Here is a 21,173-nt window from a genome sequence, read left to right as displayed (position 1 = left end):
GCTCCTGTAGCTTCTGCAGTGAGTGTGTTGTGGACACCCTGGGTGGCCCAGTACATTCTTACTTCTGCCGTTATATAAACACACATATGCACACAGACAACACTTTCTTACTGAACTTTTCCGACTACATCAAAAATGATATGTTTTCATTAGCAGGAGAATGCTTTGTCTCTACCTTGGAAGTTACAGACCTGCTTATATTGTGCTAATGTCACTCCCCACAAATGCCTGAACAAGCCGTTATTTACTGATACACTCTTAGCTTCCATCAAAGGTTAATGTAGGAAATAACCAAAGAAAAACATTTTTTTGGTAACACGTATATTCATGTTTTCATTCATTGCTTCATTCACAAGTTTAAGTGTCTACTGTAGGCATCATACTAAGCCAAAATTTTCCATAAAATATGTTCCTAAGGACAAAAATATGAGAGTTTTCAAGTCAATGTTTCTATTATTTTTTTCTACCGGGAAGAGCACAGCTAATTTATAGCTCAGTACCTTTACTAAACCCAATTTTCTCGAAGTTTTTCTCTCCCAATAGTTCTTGACCCTGTGGTCCTATTCTATATAGCTTATGTCATGTGCCATGAAAATACTTTTCGAAAGTATTTGTGCTAAAAGTTTCTTTCCCAGATGTTTCTCCATTGCTGTTCTCATGTTCCTGAAATTTGATGGAGTCTTTTCACTTCTGTAGGTATGAATTTCCTTAAAAATTTTCCTTCTGAAAATTTAGGTGGTCGGATTCAGTGATTCCCAAGTGCTGGTGCACGTATGCCGCTGCAGCAGCCACAGTAAGAGAGCTTGTTCAGAGCCTTCAGGCATGTTACATCAGTGTCTCTGGGTTGGGGCCAAGGCACCAGGTGTTTCTGGAGCCCAGCCAGATTTGGGAACCCCTAGACCAGATGGTCTCTTAGATGTTCTTTGACTTTATGAATTTATGATGCTGTTGGAGCCCTGGCCCCGGGTGGGTGGAATATAAGACAGCCCCTAGGGAAGGAGCTTTGGCTCTCCTGATTACACTGTCACAGGAAGGAGACCCACTTGGGTCTCACAGCAGGGGTTTTCCCAGCTTTTGCAGACATTTCCTTCAGAGCCATGGTAAGTGCTTCTCTCTGGGCTCCTCCCCTCCGTGCACACCTCCACTGGAGCATTTGTGTTATGGTTTGGTATTTATGATGCTCATCTTTGTATATTCCACCTGACTCAAGTGCTGTCCACAAACACAGAGAATGTGGGTGTCAGTTTTTAACACCACAGCCAACCCCCCAGTAAGCATCCGGCAAATGCTCAAGTGACCGAGCGAATGAACTATTGAGAGAAACCACTCAGTAACCCCCTGAGCTGTGCCACAAAGCCAACGGAAAACCATCTGTGACATATCACAAGGAAGAAATTTGAGTTGCAAATTAAATCTAAGCCTTTAGATGCCAGTGTCACTGACCTTCAAAGTATACCTGAACCCCTTGTGTGGATTTATATAGGAAGAGGCCCTTTACTTTTCTTAATGATATTATCGTAAGGATCCTTTGGGATAAAACTTTTACATCTCCGTTACAGCACCATACAAAAATGGATTTATTTGCTGTCTGTTATCTTCTATTAGAACAAAGAAAGGATATTCTCAATAGCCAAGGAACTGATTAGTTCCATTGTTTACTCTTTTAGAAGTAAATATGGATAGGCACAATTAAAATTTGATGTTCATTCGCAAATATGCACTTTACAATGCTATATAATCTCTTCCTATCATTATCATTGACTCATGTTTTTAGTAAAATATGCTTTGCTGTTGTTCTTTTTAATATATTGACATTTATATAATTAGAGAAATATATAATATAGGAAAAATTTTATTTCTAAAGTTTAGAGTCGATCATTAGGTAGAAAATGTCATGAAAATTAGGATTGAGACATTCAGCAATTTTAAATTTATGATCAAGATTTTTTATCTGATTTTTAATTCTGGTATTTGAGTGCTTTTCTACATAAATCTTATTTCGTTTATTTATTATTTCATGAGATAATAGGTTTAATTTGCTGACATTTATATACTAAGGCCATTTTCTTACTATAGCTTCATTTACCCTCTTTTCAAATTGGAATCACCATGTATCAGATTTTTGTTTAGTGTTAAGGTGATTATTTCATGATTCAGATTTTTTAAAATTTCTAGGACCACATACGGTTTTACCAATCATCACTTTACCTGTAAGTGCACACTGTGACCTTCTTGTAACAATGAGATGTCCCAATTCTCTCATCTTATGTTTAAGTAAATGTAGTGTAACATAATGGCACATGTAAGTAGGCATGGCCTGACCTGAGGAGCCAAGCATGACTCTGTAGGGAATGGTGCCTCTTCTTATTATACTGAACAAGCGTATTTCTAGCAGATAAGGGAGCATATCTACTTTCAGTTGAAGAGTATTATTTGTAGACAGTTATGGTTTAAGCAGGACACAGCTCACAAGCTACGTGTGATAAAGGGATCCTCTGTTTATCCATAGCATTCCCATATAGGCTGTCGGAAGATTCTTGCATTTTCATTCAGGAACAGCTTTTCTTCTGGGCTCTAAACAACAAAAAATATTATGGTATAAGAAACCCTTTTTATATGTTGTACAACATTTAAGTAACACATCAAAAGTGACACAGCAAAGGCACGTGACCAAATCCTTAAGCAAATTCCTTTTATAATATTTGGTTTTGCTTTGTCTTTGGGTTTATATTGGGGAGATGTAGAACCAAATCAAATGTATCCAAGTTGTTATGAAATGACGAGCTTGCAATAAAAGAACAGTATTTTCTGAGTGCCTGCAGTGAGCAAAAGCTGTCATTTCTCAGTGTTATTAATGAGAGATTTAAAGTTTTTATTAAGAATTCTGGGGTGCTAGAGGTTTCTGGGTAAAGTGTGAATCATTGGGAGAGATGTGCCAGTGTTGGTGTGAAATCTGGTTCCTTTAGTGATGTAATACATGTCATAGCTTGTGGATTTCTGTTATCTCGAGTTGACCTTGTTGATGTCATAATACAGTGTGGTTCAAGGATCTCATCTCCAGATATGTCAGAGAGAGGTTATAGGGTGTGCTATAAAAGAAGCAAAAGTCATGCTTTTTCTCTTTATGTCTGTTGCCTTCTCTTGCCTCACATGTACCCAGCTTTGAATCTACTTAATATGCACTCTAACAGAACCTTCTGCTAAGATCTTTCTCTGGTGATTCATGTGGTTTTGGCTATTTCCCAATTCTGTACATACCATAATTCTCTAACTTAGTTAAAAAAAAAAAAAAAACAACTCTCTAAATTCCAATTGTGCCTACCTGTGTGGTACTCTGGATTTTAACAAGCCTAATACAGGATTTCAACCTTTGTAACCCTACGTGCTGAAATGGGATGATGTTTTATATGTTCGCACTATACTCCCATGTCACCCTCTTGAACACCTACAAGCATCTTAAATGGTTAGCTTCAGATGCCCGGCTTTTAATTTTCTAAATCTCAGGCTGCTAGGTTTCTCTTAAGCTGAATCTGCCAACCTTCTTTTTTATCTTCAGATAATCCATATATTTGAATGTACACGACAAAACGTATTTTGCTTTAGATATGTACTTCAATCAGAATCTTTGAAAGTTAAATGTTCTTGTATCTGCAAGCGGCCAGAAAACCACTTTCCCAACTTTATTTTAGTGAACTTTGGGGGTGGAGGAAGATGTACTTGGGTACTAAAGCCCAAGCCAGGATCCTCCTTTCTCAGCTTCAAATGGCACAGGAAACCCCCTTCAGATTTCCAGCATGTTCTCTCAGAATAGCACTCATTTCTGTGCCACAGAACACGCTTCGGCTTCTTGCTGAGAGCCAACAGGAGGCACAGCAGATGTATTAGTAAATCACAGAAATTGCAAAACTATGAAGAAATACAGCCACATGCCATTGGAAGGCTCCAATTTATAAATGTGCCTGGGAGTGTGCTGTGGCCCCTGACTGTTGAGGACCTGGCCAAGAAACTGGCTGTGAAGGTTGTCCCATTGCTAGAACAATGGACAGCCATAGGTGAAAAATGTGTGGCATGGGGGTTAGCCAGAGGTGGCCAGGGAATGGTTTAGAGACTGGTGAAATGACTGAGGATACGCAGAGCATAGGCAGGGAAGACTGGAATGAGCTGGAAGGTTCAAATGGAGGGGAAGATTGGGGCAAGTAGTGGCAGTAGGTCAGGCATAAGGACAGAAGCTTTGGCCCATTATAGGTCTCTGAGCTTCAGGTAGAGCTAGCTCCAGCACTCTGAAAATCTCCTTAGGATGGATGTTTACTTGGTGGCAGTGTTAATTGGTTGGAGCCTTGTACGTGCCACAGCCTGGTTTAGTCTGATGGCTGCCCTAGCCCAGGGAATTTGCTTAGCAAAGGGAGCTCAGGCCTTTATCCTCATTCTGGTTCCTGTAAAAAAAAAAAAAAAAAAAAAAAAAAAAAAAGTGAATTATTGTTCTTCTAGCACTAACTTCAGAAGGAAGGCCCATGTCTGGTCTGACAGAGAACCCTGCCAGCCTGTCCACCCAGTCCCTGAGTCTGGCATATTAATCTAAGAGAATGGTTCTCAACTTTTAATTTGCAACCACCTGGAAACTGCAGGTACTTGGCTGCTGCTCGAGGAGATAGATATCAGGTGTATAAGGTGGGGCCCAGGAGCCTGAATTTTAAGCAGCGCTTAAAGGGTTTCTAATGCAGGTTTTAGAGACAATTAGAGAAACACTAGCCTAAGGGGAGCTGCTTCTCCTGCTCTAGGGACATTAATAACTTAGGATCCTGATAGAATTTGTCCTCCAAAGCAGGGACCCTCTGCAGGGGATGAGATGTGTGGCTCCCTATACTCATTATAACATCCCAGGTTTCACCATTGGTAAGTACGTTTCTGCCACCTAGTCCTTTCTTTTTTGAAGGGTCAGGCTGAGTCATCTTAAAACTTAAGCAGATATTGAGTATGTGGACAGACTCCAAATATGCAACAGAACAAAAAGGAGAGTGGCTTGCAGATGGGTTTATTATCATTCACTAGTAGTTGAGGAGCTAGCTGGTGCTCCATTTATTTTACTGTTCTGTCTCTTAGACATACGGTATCTATCCAATGTAGGGTTGGATTTGTTAATTTTTCTCACCTGTCTTTGACAATGAACAAATTGCAGGTGAGTTTTAACTTATTGATTTGGAAAAAAGAAAAAGTTCAGAATGGGTTATGATTTCGAAGCCTTTTTCAGAATGATTGTTAATTTAAACACTTAATAGAAGAATAGTGGCATAAGAGTCTGTGACCAACACTATTAAAATATAGTATCATAATCACCATCTACAATGTGTTTGTTCTTTGTAAAATTCTGGCACAAGTAGAATTGTAGAATTCTTACAATTCTTAGAAGACATAGCTATGGTCAATGGCATACAAGCAAAAATTTGCTGAGTGCTACTTCCAGGAAAACTTTTGCTTTTTTGATTAAAATAAGGATAAATTTGGTTGGAATGCCTTTTGCCCTTTGGCACTTTGCCTCCTTTTCCCTTGGATTATAGAATTGTAACTAGGGGGTGCAGCAGCCATCCTGTGAACATGAGGCAGCAAGCGTGGGCAGAGAGCTACATCTTGGACAGCAGAGAGGAATGATGACAAAGCCTGGTCTCCTAAGGCTTTGTGGAGCATCTGGATCAGCCCTTGCCTATTTGTCTCGGGACTTCTTGTTTCTTGAGTACCTGCCTATTTAAGCCACATATTGTCCCAATTGCTACAGAATACTAAAACATTCCATGAAGTTTTCCACCTTAATAAAAATACCCATTATCAGGGCCTCTGGGTGGCTCAGTCAGTTAAGGATCCGACTTCAGCTCAGGTCATGATCTTGGGGTCTTGGGATAGAGCCCTGCGTTGGGATCCCTGCTCAGTGGGGAGCTGGCTTCTCCTTCTACCTCTGCCCGGCCTCTCATTTGTGTGCCCACCCCCTTTCTCTCAAATAAATAAATAAAATCTTTAAAAAAATTTTTGTAATGAAAATACCCATTATCAAAGATAGTTAAGAACCATTATGAACAGGACACCTTAGTTAAAAAGAAAAGGGGAAAGAAAAATGTCCTTAAAAACCATGCACCAGAGCCTGATGAGATTCAAAAGGAATTACAAGGAGTTTCAAATGACAGTCTGTTTCTCTTACAGCCTATGTGGTGGCAAATTGCTTTGTAACTTCAGGTAGTAGCCATGAAATGTCTCAGGATCTGAGATGGTGAGTTCTGTATCTTATAAACTATCCAGAGGAAACACTTTCATGACATGAATATATTGTGATGTAAGAACTGGACTAGCTCTTATCCCCTCAGAATCGGCAACAGACAATGGAATGTTTCAGAACAACTTTTCAGTGAATTTTTGCTGATGTTCTTGGTGAGGTACAATTGGTGTAAACAAAATTTGAGTACATAAGAATTTTCCAGACTTGGTAAACCAGTCAGAGAAACAGAACTACAAGGCTGCATCTGATTATGAGTCTTTCAACTTTGCGAACTGGAATTTGGAAAGACAAGCATGTGATTTAACAAACTTGGGATGCTTCATAGTGAGGCAGGGCATGTTTGAGCCAGACGGTTATGAAGGAGTTCACAGGGCTCAATCAGGTAGAGACATGAGTCAAGCATAGAAATGGTATTGTGTAAGGAACTCTGGATTGGGGGCAGGAATTTGAACTTGAAAATTAAATACTTCTTGTTGACTAGCTGTGTGACTCTAAGCAAGTCATGGTATCACTCAACCTCAGTGTTTTTCCCTAAAAATATTATATGAACTTTCAGGTTATGCTCAGACCTAAAATTCTATGATTCTATAGTAATTTCACAAGGACAAGGATCAGTTCCTTCGGGTGAGAGCAGATTTCAAGCACAGGCATCTTGTGTGCCTGAATAGCTCCTTGGCAATAATATTTAATGTTATTATTGCAAGAACCCAGGTGATAATATTAAAAATCATTGCCAGTTTTTTTCAAAAGAAGTGCAATCTTATTCAACTATGATTTTGCATTTGTCTGGAGTTCTCTATCTTAAAAGGGTTTTCGTCTCTTTTTTAAGATCAGTCTCTGGAATATAGGAGATAGAAATTTACTTTAAAACATGAGTCTGAGAGTCATCTCTGATTCAGCCTATGCCTTTCTCTTCTCTTACCACACAGCTTGTTGAAAACTACATCAAAACAGTGGTATTCCTTGGACTACCACTCTTTTCACTCAGAAATAAGACCCTGGGAGAAGGTTCATTGGTGTGTGCATTAGTCAGGGTTCAGCTAGGCAAGCAGAGCCAATGGAAGATTAGATAGGTGGATAGATGATAGATTAGATAGATAGATCGATCGATAGATATACATACACATGTATGCATACACATCTATACTTCCAGACATATTTGTGTGTAAATACATACATTGTTCATTATTCTTCGATCCAAAATTAAGGCTCTAATTTAATAAATTACCTTATAGCTCACTTACCTGGTTTGCCAGCCAAACTAGTGGCTTTAACTCTCTCTGTCATACTAACAAACCCTGTGGAACAGTGAGAGTTTGAATCCATTAGATAGCTTTCTGAGCTCTTTCTTAGTATAGCAGAGTTTCTTTTGTCAAGTCAGTTTTCTTTTGCACCCAGCTTATTCATTCCACCCTTAATTGTTATTGTGATTCTGTAACTTAATTATTATTGTGAATGGATAGAAATTGTCTCTGAAGAGAAAAGTAATTTCATTTATAAAACTTTAGTTAAGTATCATTGAAAGAGTAAATAAGGGCTAATTATTTTTCTTAATTGGTAAAAAATTAGGCATGGGCAAGGTAACTGGAATAAAAGGCAACATTTTTCTAAAACTCTGGGCAGATTCTACATCCAGATTACTTTGCAAGTATGTTCATTTTGGAAGTACTTAAAGGAATCAGTACTATAAGTCTTAGAGAATGTGTGTTTTTTAAATAAGAAATATGACATGTAACTTCCATCATGGGCCAATTCTCAGAGAAGAGTTCTAGATAGGCAAGAACCCAGTGATAATATTATTAACAGTGAAAGATTGGCATGTTTATACATTTTGATCAAAATTTAAAAAATTTTTATATAAGAAGTCCTTGCTAGTACATTAGCACAAGGAAAATAAGTAGTGTTCATATTATAAAAGGATGAATAAAATAGGTAATATGATTGTATAACTAGAAAACCCCCCAAAATCAAAAACAGCAAAAAATCCTAGAACTAATAAGTGAGTTTAGCAAAGTTTCAGAATATACAGTTAGTATATAAAAGTCAATTACTGTCCTATATACCAGCACAGAACAATTGGACTTTATTTTTTTTTCAATTGGACTTTGAAATTAAAAAAAAAATAATATCATTACAACACCATGAAAGTTAAGGATGTACTTAAGTAGAAAATCAAAGTATGTCAGGATCTATCTGTAAAAAACTGTAAGACATGGATGAGAAAACAAAGAAGAGCTAATAAATGGAGAGATATGCTGTGTTCATTGTTTGGAAGTCTCAGTATTGTTAAGAAATCATTTCTTACCAACTTGATCTACAGAGTAATGCAATACCATTGAAAAAATCCAGCAAGCCATTTCATAGATATTGACAAACTAGTCCTAAAGTTTATGTGGAAAGACAAAGACCCAGAAAACTAGTATAGCCCTGAAGAAGAAGAACAAAGTTGGAAGACTCACACTACCCTCATTTTAGAACTACCCTAATTTTAAGAGTAATTAGGACTCTAATATTAGGCCATAGTAATCGAGACCGTGTAGAATTGATAAAAGAATAGACACATAGATCAATAGAACAGAATAGAGGGCCCAGAGATAGACCTGCACAAATATAGCGAGCTAATCTTTAAAAAAGGAGCAAATGCAATTCAACAGAGAGAGGACAGTCTTTTCAACAAATGGTGCTGGAACAATTGGATATACATATGCAAAATATGTAACTTGACAGAGAGTTTACATCTTTCACAAAAACTAACTCAAAATTATAAACCTAAATATAAAATGCAAAACAATAAAACTTCTAGAAGAAAACATAGGTGAAAATCTGGGTGACCTTGGGTCTGTTGATGAATTTTTAAATAGAAAACCAAAAGCACAATCCAGGAAAGGAAAAATTGATAATTTGGTCTTTATTAAAAATTGAAAACTTCTTGGTGAAAGCACTAATAAAAGCATGAAAAGAAAAACCACAGACTGAAAGAAAATATTTGCTGAGTGCATATCCAATAAGGGACTTAAATCCAGAATATACAAGAAATTCTTAAAACACAATAATAAAAATGATTTAAAAATGGGCAGAAGATCTTAACCTCATCATAGAAGATATACAAATGGCAAATAAGCATGTGGAAAGATGCTCAATATCATTTGTCTGAAAAAAAAATATCATTTGTCATACGAAATTTCGCATTAAAACAATTATGAGATACCACTACACACCTGTTAAAATACCTAAACTACAAATAACTTCCAATACCAATGGCTGGCGAGGATGCGGAGCAATAGGAATTCAGTCTTTGCTAATGAGAATGCAAAATGGTATAGACACTTTGGAAAAACATTTTGGCAGTTCCTTACAAAGCTACACATAGTTTTATCATAGGATTTAGCACCTGAGCTTCTACATATTTACACAATACAATTAAAAAACTTTTTATACACAAACCCCTGCATGCAAATGTTTAGGGCATCTTTATTCATAATCACCAAAAACTGGAAGCACACAAGATGTCCTTAAATAGGTGAGCAGATAAACAGATAATGGTACATATGTATAATAGGATATTATTCAGTAATAGAAAACATGTGTGGTCAAGCTAGGAAAAATATGGATGAATCTTAAATGCATATTGCTAAGTGAAAGAAGCCCAGCTAAATGGCCACACACTTTATGGTTGCGTGACAGTCTGGAAAAGACAAAACTATAGAGACTGTAAACAGATTAGTGATTGGCAAGGGGTTAGGGGGTAGAGGAGCTACAGATGGCAAAGCATAGACATTTTAGGGCACTGAAGCTATTCTATATGATACCATAATGGTAGATATATGACACCAGGCATTTGTTAAAGTACATACAATTTTGCGGCACAAAGAGTGGATCTTCATGCATTTAAAAAAAAATTAGGAGGTCAGGGATTCTGGGACGGAATGCAGAACATGATAAAACAATCTGACTGCATTACAAATGAATGAAATGGCCTCACTGAAGAGGATAGGGGTTAGGGGGAGTTACTGACCTAAGGAACGACAGATGAAATGGGGTCTGTAAAACTGAAGGCACTGTACTCTAGTGGATAAATTGTTTCCCCTGGAGGTCCAAGTCAGTTGTCCTTACATCACTATACATGTACACTGGAATCACTTAAGTAAGTGTATGGTGCATGTAGGAGCTAGATTTCTTACTTTGGAGCTGGAATCTACAAATAAGAAAGAGGAGGAGGCTAGAATGATCCATGTGGTAATGGATTAGAATTGCAGTCATCAGTATGAGCTCATGTTTAGTATAAATATAGATGGTTGCTCTTAGAAATATTTATAGATGTGTGTATATACACAAGTTAGTACACACACATGTATTTCCTTGCTCTGCCAGCTGAGAGGACCCAGCAGCAACAACACCTCAGTAGCAATGAGTACACATATCAACCACATCTTAGTTTCTCATACCATTTTTTCAGTAAAAGGAACCAGGGCTCCATAGACAAACAAGTTCTAGAACTACGGCAGGAAATATACAGTTCACATCTGGAACATCTCGTAGTGCCCGAGAATAACAAAGTGCTCAAAAAAAAAAAAAAATCCTCAACAATGACATATGTCAAAAGGACACAAGAGCCAAAGGAAAGAGCCTCCAGTGGTCAAAGCTGGATAACGTGAGTAGCAAGGTAAATTAATATTGGATTATAACCCAAGGTTTAAAATAAGTGAGTCTTTAATGACACAAATTACTGAATAAACAAATCTCCCATGCAGAAGGGTTCCAAATGGTTTCTATAGATACTCTACCCTCAAGGAGGGATGAAGTGTAGCTCCACTCCTAAGGTTGGTCTGTGCATAGTGACTTCCTTCTAAGTACTGTATGGAAAGGGGCAAAACTAATTTGTGGAGAAAGCTGACAAACACTACCTCAGCCAGATAAAACCAACATGGGTGTCACGTTGATAGTATATTTTCTTGATACCATGGGATGAATATGGCACTTTAGCTGTATCGTCTTCCTCCTAAAAACAGTCTAATCCTGAGAAAAACATCCAACAAATCTGAATAGAGGGACATTCCACAAAATACCTACCCAGAACTCCTCAAAACTAAAGCCTGAGAACTCACAGTGAAGAGGAGCCTAAGACATGATGACTAAAAAATACCACGTATCCTGGATGAAATCTTAGAGTAGGCAAAGGACATTAGGGAAAGACTAAGGAAATCTGAACAAAGTATGGGCTTTATAATAATAATGTACTAATAATTACATTATTAATAATGTACTAATAATTTGTTTATTAATTACAATGAATATATCATACTGATTGGAAGATGTTAATAATAGGGGAAATTAGGTACAAGGTAAATGGGAATGCTCTACTATCTTCCTAATTTCCTGTAAATTAAAAACTTATAAAATAAAAAGTTTACTTAAAAAATGTTTAAAGTGTAATGTATACATCTCTTTTAAACGGGCCGCAGGCCAGTCCTAATTTCATCAGATTAGGGGCCTTCTCCTGAAAGCTCTACCATTAATTCACGACGAGGAATTCCACTAGGTGCCTGACTTGTGTTATTTCATTCAGCCCCACCACAACTCCTCGGGGACAGTGTTTTTCTTCAGATCTATGAATAAGGAGGCTGATGCTGAGAGAAAATGAGGGGCTTGTCAGAATTCTATCTCTAACAAATAAGATTTGGGTGGAAAAATCATATGTGGGCTTTTGTCGCTTTACATTTCCTTTTCACACTGTTAGATACAGGAAACTTTTAAAGCCATGTTGTTAGCTAGAATTAAATCATTCTTTATTGCTCTATTCTCAAAATTTATTTTTTAATCCCTTCAGGCCCCCATTTCATTAATGTATCTTTGAGACCAAACTCAAAGTAATTTAGGTATCTCAGATATTCCTAAAGTTATCTCCCCATAATCTCAATGATGTCTGTCACTCAATTTAGTATCAAGTATTTAGTGCTGAGTATTAAATTTAATATTTAGCATTACAATTTAAATTCAATATTCCTCACAACCTTTCAAATAAGAATTGAAGTTACCCTAGAAAGAAGAATATAGTAAAATCAATTTAAGAAAAATCTAAACAGAGTTGTGAGGGGATAAACAAATACTTTAACCATAAAAGTTAATAGAGTTGTTAAAATTCATCATGAAAGCTGCCACTATTTTATCTGGTGGCCAAGAAAAACAAGGAAATGTGATTAAATTATATGTCTCCTTTGAGGAGGGAACATATCAGATTCTTAGAGAAGCAAAACTTTCCCTTGTTTCAGATTCTGAAAGAATTTATTATTTAGGGTATTTTGAGGGGGTAAAATGAAAGAATTGTTCATAATAATTTCACGGCCATTATGAAAACAAAATTTATACAGTTGTTTCTCATAAAAATTGACTAAAGGATTGAAGTCATAACAATAAAAGGCAATTCAATGCATACAGTTATTTGAAATCATATTGTAATGTAGTCAATGTATATTGTCGGAAGTTTCCAAATTCTAATTCACTTTGAGAATATGTTAGACAAGTAAGAGTGGTATATATAGCCTGTTCCTAAAATTATCTTCTCTAAATACTATCTTTCTCATCCGGGTTTCTGTGAGTAGCTGGGTCTCAGAGAGAGCATGCTACATTCTCTAATATGTGATCTGTACTACTCATTGATTTCTTGCACAAATACTTCTCTCTGAGTACCTTCTATGTCCCAAGATATCCTGGTTCATTTGACTACAGGCACCTGCTCTCGTGAGCAGATGTTCTAGTGAGAGAGACAGAAGAAAGAAAGTAAATAAGCTATCAGGACATGGTAAAAGGTGCTATCAGACAGTAAAAGGTGCTATGCAAGAAAAAAAAAAAAAAAACAGGGTGGTTTGGCAGGGTGGTAGTGGGGCCACATGTAGGATTGAGCAGGCGACAAAGTTTTATAGAGGATAGTAAGAGAAGGCCTCCCTGACTTAGCATTAGAGCTGAGGGCAGAGAGAAATAAAGAAGCCAGACATGGGAATACCTGAGGAAAGAGAATCTGTTCCCAAGAAGAGGGAATAGAAGATGCAGTGATGCCTATTCTGCCCATTTTTGCCCATTTTAGGCATTAATAAGTTGAGTTACAACAACATTGAAATAGTAAAATATAGATGTTAAATGAAGGATGCTTAGGCTCATTCTGGCCTTGCACCCTTTAACATTGGTTCAGCAGGAAGCCTGTTTTGCTTCCCATGATGGTGGTGTTATTACAATGCTTTTGAAAGAGAAGTTTAATAAAACAGGAGACTGTGTCCTTGAAAGATATAAATAGACTTACATTTTTCTTGGAATATTTTTCCATAAGATGAAGAAGATTATAATGGGAACAGGCTTGCTTCTTCTAAAAAAAAATATTGGATCAAGAGACGTAAATTTGCTGCTTATTAAAAATAAATTTTTTAAAAGCTAGGAATAATACTGAAATGCAGTATTGAAGGAGTCCACTAAATTGATAGGCCTACCATTGTAAAAACCAAAATGTATGGTCATTTTAATTATACTTTTTCACTTACGTTCAAGGAGTTATCTCTGAACTAAAGGGTAAAATGAGGAAAATAATCTGCAAGTGGCCAATAAAAGGGTTTTAAGTGTTAGCAGAAAGAAGTATTTAATGAGGTCCTCTTGCCTTATCTAGCAAGAGGCTTAGGACCGCGGATTTTGAAGCATAGTTCCGGGAACTAAAGAGCTTTATGTCATTACTTTAAGGTTATGTCACACACCATTCGCCAAGTAAATATATTCCCAAACTTATTGCAGTTCTAAACCTTAGGCCAAGTGTTTCCCATGGGGGTTTATTTTGTACTTTTTAAAGTAACAAAGCATTTGTTAGAAAATATTGAATAAAATCAATTCTTTGTGTAATTTAACTCAGTACAGTCCACTAACGCTTGGTTAGTTTCTTCTGTATGCTGCTAAAGAACCTAAAACTGTACGCTCATGCTCAGGGGGTGATTTTGTCACAGAATGTTCTCATTGAGTCAATCTTGCCAGGACCTTCAGCCAAAAGATCTGTCCTATACCACACCCTGTGAAAAGCCATAAATAGCCAATGGCAGTAGAAAGCACGATTGTCTGTAACTTGGAATGAAGGCCTCAACACTTCTGATTTTTCTATAGCTTGTAACATTTAGATTTTTAATTTTGGTTGTCTTGAAGTTGCTGGGGCTATGCATACATTTTTTTTCCTTTTTATTTCATTTGTGAAGTCATAAGATTGCCCGATAGATTTTTGGGACACTATTCATTCACTTGTCTGAAAGACCTTCATGGGTAAAGACTGGTTCTTACTCACCTTTGTGTCACCAGTCCATAAGCATAGTTCCTGTCCTTGTAGCAGTCCTCAATAAATGTTTGGTGAATGAATGAATGAATGAATGAATGGACAGGTGGATGCGTCTCCACTCTGCTGCTACCCAATTATAGCTCTGCCCCTGGGCTAGATCGCTGATGTTGGTGATATCTAGAATATGTTCTAAATCGATTTTTTTCTTATTTCACCAGCTTCTTTTATTTTCATGCCCAAATCAAATTATTTAATTCTTCATTTGCTAATGTCATTGGATGAATTTGGACTGTATATTAGTGTTCAGAATCAAATCATTTGCATGCACTCCAAGTTTGGGGTTTTTTAAGTTTTTATTCCATGGGAGATACTAAAAACAGAATACATGGATGACTTTCACATTCACAAAATGTTTCTTTTGAACATAGTAAATGGTGAACTATAAAAAGAAACATCATTTTAGTCATCACCATAGAGAAGAATAAAATAAGACCTGCATTTTGGATGCAACAAAAGATTGCATTATTATTTTCATCCTGTAGGAACCTCACATCACCCTGAATGTCATTGTGTGCGTATCACTTGTATGTTTTCTGTTTAAGACCAAAAGGAAAAAAATGTTTGAACTGAAATGCCTCCTAACCGTGCCTCCTAACCAATGAAATGCCTACTATTCTCCTATCATCCTTGAGATTCAAAGGGAATGGACACCTGTCCCCTAGGTTTTTGGCTTCAACCTGGTGTCTAAGCATATTTTTTAAAAGATTTTATTTATTTATTCATGAGAGACACAAAGAGAGCAGAGACCTAGGCAGAGGGAGAAGCAGGCTCCCTGCAGGGAGCCTGATGAGGGACTCAGGATCCTGGGATCATGACCTGAGCCGAAGGCAGATGCTCAACCGCTCAACCTCTGAGCCACATCTTTTGAAATGAAAAGCAAAATAAGTCCTTTATAGAAGCAACACGACCCCTGCTATTGGTCTGATTTAAAATACTAGGTCTTAAATTATACTGGTCTTAAATTACGTTGGGAGAGGAATGTTTCATCCTTATGAGGAGCAAAACTTAAATGTGGTGTTTTCATAAGAGAAATAGTTCATGTCGGTGAAATTTATTATTTCATCCTAACATTATAAACTGTACCCTTAACTACTTGTGACCTAAAATTGTCACTTTCTTTCCCTTTGTAGTTTAAACAACTGTTCTCAAAACTTTGAATGTTTTTGCTGTTTTACTTTTTAAACTAAGAATTCACTTAAGGTAAAGAGGCAGATGAAAGGTAAGGTGTAGGGAAACGTCTAATTCTTGAATTTGTCTTAAATTTTCTGTTTTCTTAATAGAAAACATTTATTCTTTGAGTATATGTTCAGGATCCATCATTAGAAAATTCAAAAACATATTGATAAGACAAAGTATATGAAAGTAATTTGATAAAAAGAAAGGAACATGTAAGGCATTGTCATTAATAATAACTTTACTAAATCAAATCTGAAAATTCAGGGCTGAGTAAACTAAGTCATATATTTCAGCCCTTTGGTAAAAGAAATAGAAGCAAGAATGCAAAACTTTCTTTTAAAAAAATTTTTTTTATTTATTCATGAGAGACAGAGAGAGGCAGAGAGAGGCAGAGACACAGGCAGAGGGAGAAGCAGGCTCCACGTAGGGAGCCCGACGTAGGACTTGATCCCGGGGCTCCAGGATCAGACCCTGGGCCGAAGGTGGTGCTAAACCAGTGGGCCACTGGGGCTGCCCAAAACCGTTTCTTTTATTCCATTTTATTGCACAATCACAGAGGAGTCCTTAAATGTGCTGACCAAGATGCATACTTTTCTTAAAAAAAAAAAAAAAAAAAAAAAAAAAAAAAACCTGCCATTTTCCAGGTACTCTGTTTTGGATATAGACTCCCCTTAATCTTTGGGTTGCAATAACATGCCATCTTTGATTTCTAAAAGCTAAGCGAATAGTAAGTAGAAGTTTAATTTCCATTATTAGATATGGCAATTTCTTCTTCCTCTCCTAATAAATACATTTTCCACAGTATATTATCATGTGTGTGTGCATGCATGTGTGTGTACATCTCAAATGCAGGCATTTTCCATTTCTAGCTTATCTCTATCCGTTTTAGTAATAAATCTCCCTAGCTGGCACCATAACATCTGCCCGCCTTTTTGTTGTTTGTTCTATCATTCTTGTCTAGCGATTGGACCATGATGAGAAGGTGGTGCTGGGAGCAGCAACTGGATACTCATGCAGTACAGACCTGTAAACAGTATAAATGATGACACTGAGCTAACTTTTAATGAGCGCTCACTCTGAGACAGTAAGCTAAGTAAGAACTTTCTGGCAGTCCTCACAGTAGTCCTCTGAGATTGATAGAACCATCTTGTTCCTGTGTCACAGAGGAGGAAACAGGCTGGTGAGGTTAAACAAAGTAATTGTTCATCATTCCTCTTCCTCCTGACACACTGCAGTGTCACTAGAACCTAGCATGGTAGCAGGCACTCACCAGCATCCCTGCAACACTGGATGAATGAATTCATGAGGTAACTTGCCCTGGTAAATATCAAAGCCACAAAGAAATCCATGGCACCAGATTCCAAACCAAAGCACCTAACCCCAAAAATCATGTGAGAGGGAGGCTGTTAACATCACCTAGGAACAATGAAAGGAGAAAGGAGGTCCAGGGGTGAGAGGAATAAGAGCTAGCAGTGTGGAGGTAAAATCAAGTGTAAGTCAGGATAGAGGAAGACAGTAAGTGAAAACTGGGGAAAGGAGAGGCATCATAGCATTGATCAGCTGTTTCCATAGCTTTGCCAACCACACATGGAAGAGTGACAGCGGGATGCACATTTCTGCATTTGCACCCTAGAGGTTGCATGGCTGACAGTCCTGGACCCTTGAGGAACAGCTGACCACTTAATTGTCCAGTGTATAGGGACATGGAGATGGCAGGAAGTCTCTGGAAGCAGCAGTCTGCGTTCAGAGATCCCCACCCAACCTGGGAAGAATGAGCCTGGCTTGTTGGTCCTCACACGGTCGGTGAGGCTAGAGCCAGGAAGAACTCTTCCCTTCACACAGTGGGAAATGCCAGACCGAAAGGACCAGAATTGTGTCCGAGAGAGAGTAACTAGGAAGCATGGTCAAGCTGGTCCATAAAGGATGGGAGGCTTACAAAGATGAAGGAGGTCTGGACACCAGAAAGAGGGAGGCCTAGGGAAGATGATGGTAGGGAGGAGCATATTGAAGGCCTCAGTAACTGCAGGGAGGATCAGATGGGCACATACCCAATGCCAAAACATTGAGCTAATCAGGGCGAAGCTTAGTCTAAGAGGTGGTGGACACCGGTAGAGCTACCTGTTTCTACAGGCCTCTAAAGATGAATGTGAAATATTAGGACCAGTTCCAAAGATAACAGTAGATTACTCTCTTCCTTTCCTCTGAAAGAGCCTTTCTTTTTTATTTGAATTTTTTTCCCTTTTTTTTTCTTTTGACAGAAAAGGCAGTCCATTATTAAGCCAGTCATCAATTCACAGGTTATTTGTCTATACTAGTTAGGGGGGAAATGCTGTCATATGTTTTATATACAGAGACAAAATTCTTAAAACAGTGTATTCTGATAGTCATAGCAGATCCAAAACATCATGCCTACTGAAAACATAGTTTTCTTTTTTCTTTTCTTTTCTTTTTTTTATGGCCAAGCCACTCCTCTACTAGTAATGGTCATAAAGAGTAAGGTAAAGGTATGATTTAAAAAATAAATCAAAATAACAGGGTAACTTCAGTCATTTCTTTAGAAAGATTTTATTTATTTATTTATTTATTTATTTATTTATTTATTTAGTTAGTTAGTTAGTTAGTACGAGCAGGGGGAGGGGCAGAGGCAGAGAGAGAGACTCCAGCAGACTCCCTGCTGAGCTTGCGGCCTGCTGTGGGGCTTGATCCCACAATTCTGAGATCATGACCTAAGCCAGAATCAAGAGCCAAATGCCCAACCAACTGAGCCACCCAGGCACCCCTAGCTGTAGTCATTTTTATAATAGTTTCATTAAGTTATAATTCACAGACCATAACCTTCACCTTCAAAAATGTATGGTTTTGTGGTTTTTAGTATTTTCACAGAGTTGTGCAACCATCATTATCTAGTTGTAGAACATTTTAATTACCCCAAAAGATATCCTACACCCATTAGCAGTTACTCTCTATCCCCCACTTCCTTTAGCCCTAGGCGACCCAAGTTACTTCTTTAGGGAGTGCCCATTCTGGCCATTTTCTACAAATGGAATCACATAACATCTGGTTATTTATGACTGGCTTTTTTCACTTAGCATAGTGTTTTCAAGGCTCATCCATGTTAGAGCAAGTATCAGCACTTCATCCCTTTGGATGACTGAATAATATTCCATCATGTAGATGTACCACAATTTGCTTATTTGTTCATCAGTCAATGAACATTAGTTTGTCTTTTTCAACTAGAAGTGGATCCTACCCGGATGACCATGACCTCAAAGAGATACCTCATGGCATGTGTAAATCCAGTTCTCTCTGCACTTGGGTACAGACTAACTGCCTTAGTCACAAGCAACCAAAAGAACTACTTTGACATTATGATAACTCTCTTGAAATCTGTTTGAGAGTGCGTTCTTTTGTCCAGTTCTTTGAAATGTGAATTACCATTTACCAGAGAAATAGTCTTGCAAACAAGAAATGATCTCATGGACCAAAACACATTGATTCAGAAGTGAAAATGCATGATAAAAGTATTGTTGCTGTTAATGTCTGCCATAGTCAAGGTCAAACAATATTTGTTACTTTTAATTACTACCATATCTCTGTTCTCTATTGATATGTAGACCCTTCTGTCCCAGGTTAGTCTGTATACCTTCTGGATCCCTCTGGAACCTGAGCTTCAAAACCACTTTGTGGACACTGCAATACTTGAGTTGAGATTTAAATTAAGTCACTATTTCCTTTCCTTTGAGTTCATAGAATAAAACCGACTTGCTCTGGGCCCAACCATGGTTGGGGGTGCCTACTTGCTGGGAGTGGATACCGTTTCAGCCAAGTGAGGGATTTGCATTGCTCGTTGGTGTGTCCTTCTGGTATCTTACACACACTCCTGTTACATTCATCCATGGTGGCATCCACTGTTGTCAAGCAGACACTTATGATGTTTTGGGAGTCTTAGGAAGAAACCTTTCATCTCATTTTATATGACTCTATAATAATACCAGATATTTTAAAAAATTTAATGTTACACTAATTTTAGGTATACAGCATAGTAATTTGACAACTCTATAGGTTATGCTATGTACAGCTCACCACAAGCGTAGTTACCATCTGTCACTGTACACTGCTACTATAATACCATACCAGAGTTTTGTTATTTTTTTGAAACGAATATTCAGCAAAAATATTAGCGAAAAAATCCCTGTCAAAAACATATTGATACTTTCCCATAAGGTCCAAATTCATCTCTTCATTATCATCATCCACTGTTTTTTTTTTTTCCACTGTGCTCTATTAGAAAGCACTCATTTTATCCTAGCATTCCTCAGTATTTTAATCTATGTAAGTTCCAGAAAAAATTCACTTCTTCAGGGCTCCAGTCCCCCTTCCCAGAGGAGCACTTGAAGATGGATTCAAATGTTAGCTCAGAGGCATCTCACATCTGCGAGGCTGTGAGACACCCAGCTCTGAAATTGTGGAGGATAAATAAAACAATCTGAATTCTGAGCCCAAGACTCATTATTCCTGGGATTAATACCTTAGTAATGAACCGGTTCGATTTGAGCCAAATTTTGTGTTGCTCTCTTTCATTTGGAATGCTGACAGTTGGCTGGAATTAGAGGCTAATGATGGCATGGGATTGACTTTTCAGGCTCATAAATAGAGAGCAATATGCTAGCTTCTGTGGAACGTGTAACCATGAATTAGCAATAGTGCATTTTACCATGGTAACATTCTACCCTTTAATGCTCAAATCGAGTGCAATACAGGGCTTTCTTCTGCTTTGGGGATCCTCTGCTTCTCTCTGTTCTGCATCTAGGTAATTATATAAGAGCTGGAAGGAAACGGAAGTAAATATACTTGATATCCAAACATTTCTAGTAGCAATCCAGAATGGAATTAGATGTAACCACTACAGAAAGTACATAATACACTAAATACCTTGCTTTCACATCAATTTTTGCTACTTTCATTGCTTTAGCCTAGATTTTTTCTTGTTAAATTAAGATATTTGTGTCTAGGTTCTTTCATTTCAGGACTCCAAGTAAATTCTGAGTGGTACAACTTCTGCACATAGCAGAATTAGTTAAATGACAAGAGGTGCCATCCTCAATTGAGAAATTAGGTTGTTCGTTTATCTCTTCCAGAAGCCACTGGGATTTGGATCATACAATTTCAGAACTTCGATAGTGAAAATTATGAACCCAAAAAGTGGGGGGATGGTTTCTCATTTTTCTAGCATTCTCAAAAACCACTTCAAAGAGAAGGTAAGCAAAGGTAGCTCTCAGGGACCCTGACCTCGCATTTCATTATTTCTGAGCTCTCCAGTGCTCATGCCTGTCTGAGTAGCTGCATGAATGAATGTGTGCACGGCTGTGCAGGCCA

The 21,173-nt window shown here is 37.7% G+C and overlaps 1 protein-coding gene and 1 long non-coding RNA gene across 2 annotated transcripts in view; one reads left to right on the top strand and one right to left on the bottom strand.

The window, feature by feature from the left end:
- Positions 1-21,173, top strand: part of NXPH2 (neurexophilin 2) — a 110,521-nt gene that overhangs the window by 15,415 nt on the left and 73,933 nt on the right. The gene's annotated exons all lie outside the window — the stretch shown is intronic.
- LOC140612116 (uncharacterized) lies at positions 350-6,284 on the bottom strand. Its single transcript, XR_012013425.1, has 3 exons — positions 6,188-6,284; positions 2,209-2,574; positions 350-1,212 (listed from the first exon to the last, which is right to left on the bottom strand). It is a non-coding gene; the product is annotated as an uncharacterized lncRNA (long non-coding RNA).

This window comes from Canis lupus, chromosome 20 (genome assembly GCF_048164855.1).
Source record: "Canis lupus baileyi chromosome 20, mCanLup2.hap1, whole genome shotgun sequence".
Taxonomy (NCBI): Eukaryota; Metazoa; Chordata; class Mammalia; order Carnivora; family Canidae; genus Canis; species Canis lupus.
The sequence above is the reverse complement of the archived record's forward strand: the minus strand, read 5'-3'. Positions and strand labels throughout refer to the sequence as shown.